General features: G+C 45.2%; 1 non-coding gene across 1 annotated transcript; it reads right to left on the reverse strand.

Annotated features, from left to right (window-relative positions):
- Positions 1-981: 981 nt before the first annotated feature.
- TRNAG-UCC lies at positions 982-1,053 on the reverse strand. The gene has a single exon. It is a non-coding gene; the product is annotated as a tRNA-Gly (tRNA).
- Between the last annotated feature and the right edge of the window lie 2,365 nt (positions 1,054-3,418).

The following is a 3,418-nucleotide window of genomic DNA, read 5'->3' on the forward strand; positions in this document are numbered from 1 at the left end:
GTCCTATAGGTTTTCTTTGGCTTTGAGAAATAATGTGCCGGTTAATTGGGAAATGGGGTTTGGAAACACTTGTTATAAAGCTCCAATAATTTGTATTTTATTTTGTAGCAACTTCTAATAAAGGAACCTGATTATGGTGGGGATATGCAGTTAATTAGCATTAGACTTCTGCTTTTGATTAATGCTACTAATTAGTTTCTGTCCTTGACTTTTTCCAATTAAGGCATAGATGCGTTGGTGCTAAACACCTGGGTAGATTAACTAATTAGATGAAAGAAACATGTACACTGGTTTGCAGGTAATTATTTTAACTTTCAATGCTTATTTTGTATTAAACATGCCAGGTTCTTTTGAGGGATTGTAGAAGCGGTCTCAAAGTTTGAGCAGAAAGCAGAACCTTGCACAAAAGTCAGGGCAGCTGGACATATACCATTTTTTTCTTTGGTTTTCATGGATCTGTGTGTATAGATGTAGTAGTAGGAGCAGTGGTCAGGTTCCAACTTCTGGCAGATATAGCAGGGCCTATGGAGAAACCTGCAAGAAGGGAGTAGAGCAGTGGCTCTCAACCTGCGGGCCGCTTGCGGCCCAATCAGCACACAGCTGCGGCCCATGTGACATCCTCAGAGGCATACAGGTAGCATATATACTGTGTGGATGCAGCCCACATAACACATAGAGAGCTGCATATGCAGCCCACACTAGTAAATAGGTTGACAACCGCTGGAGTAGAGGATTCACAAGACTGTGTGACTGACTGGGAATGGAATTCATAGAATCATATCATAGAATCATAGAATATCAGGGTTGGAGGGGACCTCAGGAGATCATCTAGTCCAACCCCCTGCTCAAAGCAGGACAAATCCCCAATTTTTGCCCCAGATCCCTAAATGGCCCCCTCAAGGATTGAACTCACAACCCTGGGTTTAGCAGGCCAATGCTCAAACCACTGAGCTATCCCTCCCCCCAAAAAGAGCACATCCCTGCATTGGCCGGGAATCGAACCTGGGTCAACTGCTTGGAAGGCAGCTATGCTCACCACTATACCACCAATGCCTCTTGCCTCATAACTAACTTTCCTCTGGGTGGGGGCACAGAGCCTAAGCTCCTAATGCTACTGATGCCTGGAACTCTCAGAGTGAAGGAAAACCCTCTCTCCCATTGTATCATACTACACACTCCTTCCTGAAAGGAGCTGTGCCATCACTCTCATTCTCTTCTCTGGCCCAATGACTGTTCCACAGGGAAGTGGGTGAAAGAGGAGGGACTCTGTAATCCAGTAGTTAGTGCACCCACTTAAGAGGTAAGAGACCCCTGTTCAAATTCTTTCTCCCCTCCAGCAGAGGGGGGAATTGACCCTGGGTCTCCCATATCCCAGGCGAATGCGCTAAGCACTAATCTAAAAGGTATAAGGTGGCTGGTATCACCATCACCTCCAGATGGATTTTAATGGAACCAGAAGGCTCTGAGCATGCTGACCAGCTTGGGCCTCACATGTGACTTGGGTGTTGTCATGATGTCACAGTCTCGGTGCTCTGGAACCGCTCTGAATGAAATCAGACAGGAATTTAGTGTAGAGTGTCTCTCTTCAGGGCACATTCTCACCTTCTAGGCTTCTGTGCCTCCTGAGTCTGACCTCAGACCATTCAGCACTCCTGTTCACACTGTGAGCTCCCCACCCAGTGAGTCCACCTGACCAGGACATCTGGGGAAGCCTTACACACCTCCCAAAGAGGCCATGCACCCAACTTCACAGTCAGCAATGACTCTCAGCCATCATTGTAAAACAGAAGGTTTATTAGTCAACAGGATCACAGGGTTTCTTGTTAGCACAGAAACCAGGGAGTTACAGCAAAGTCCATCTTGGGCCCCAAGTCCCAACCAGGAGACTGACCAGCTTCTCACAGCCCAATCACAGTCACACCCTGCTGCCCTCCTCCTTCCTTTGTCTCTTTCCCAGGCAAACAGGTCACCTGGCCTCCACCTCTCACTTTGTTCTCCAACACCTCTGGCTGATTCTGGCAGAGGATGGGCTCCGGCCATCAGTTGCCTAGATACTGTTTGTGCCCAGGCAGCCAGACATCAGTCACACCTGCCCTCTAGGAGCCTCTGCAATGATCACGCACCCTTGTTCCACCACCTAGATACTTGAGTAACACATAGGGAAAACTGAGGCACACAGCATTCAGACAAAACATTAAGGACATTTCCACTTCATCACAGGTGTTCAGCTGCTTATCTTTCCCATGTTTGTGAATTGCTCTGAGGCTTAGGAGGGAGATAGGCAATCAGTTCCCTAAAGGGAGGCAGCAGTGTGCCTGCCCAGACACTGAAGGAACTTTTATCCTAAAAATTTAGGCGCCAAATGAGTTTGGGCATGAACAGGGTTTGGTGGGAATTTTGTGGATTGCAGTGGAGCCAAAACTGGGACTTCAACACCTAAAAACCTTTGTGGATCTGGGCCCCCAGCTCCCACTGGAAATCAATGCGAGTTGGGCGCCTGACTGCCCTTTGTGCACTTGAAAATCTCCCTTTGCGTGGTCTGCCCCATTTTTTCTGGATTATCAAGGGAGATTCAGGATTACATAGATATAATCACGTGTACACCTGAGGGCATCACTTTCAATGCTTTGTTATCTGCCCATAAAGTAAATGGAAACTACCTATTCACAAAGTTAACACAGTGACTCTATAGTAAGAAGCAGTTGCCAAGATAATACCATCAGTCCACTGTGCAGGACAAATGCTAGCTAGTAGCAGAATAACAGAAGTGTTCCTGTCCAGCCCACAACAGACACCTGCTCAGGCAATACATCTCCTGGCTGTAAACAGGCTGCACAACTCACTGGCAGTTCTCCAGCCATGAAATGATTATCTGGAGAACAAAAGGAACAAGTGTTTCTTAATTCTGAAAAGAAACAACAAACAGTATCCTGTTGTTTTTTTGAATTGATGGCCTCAGAAAAGCAGATGTATATCAAATCTCTGCTTGGCTGAAGGTACATAAGAAGCTAGCAGGAACTAATGGTTCATTTAGACCTTTAACAAGACAACATGTAATCCACTGAGCTATTGAGAACATCTGTAAAGTTACAATGTGCAGGGAGCTGCAGGGGAGTGCTATACAATTAAATGTTGATTTGCATATAAGTCTGCATTTATTCCAAAGCAACATTTTTTGAAATAATTGAAAGTACAAAGTATTGACGTTAGGTTTACACTGATGAAACACAGTATATTTAACCAAAAACGTTTGGAAATGATTGCAGAAACGTATTTTCGTAACTGATCCTGCAACATAATCTTGAAAAGCAAAAGTGTCAATTTAATCAAAGGACCGTGAATTCCTCATACAGAAGGCACTATCGAAGTGCAACATATTATCATATTAATAATGCCGTTGTAGTGGAACGTCATGATT

Source organism: Chelonia mydas, chromosome 1 (assembly GCF_015237465.2).
Source record: "Chelonia mydas isolate rCheMyd1 chromosome 1, rCheMyd1.pri.v2, whole genome shotgun sequence".
Taxonomy (NCBI): Eukaryota; Metazoa; Chordata; order Testudines; family Cheloniidae; genus Chelonia; species Chelonia mydas.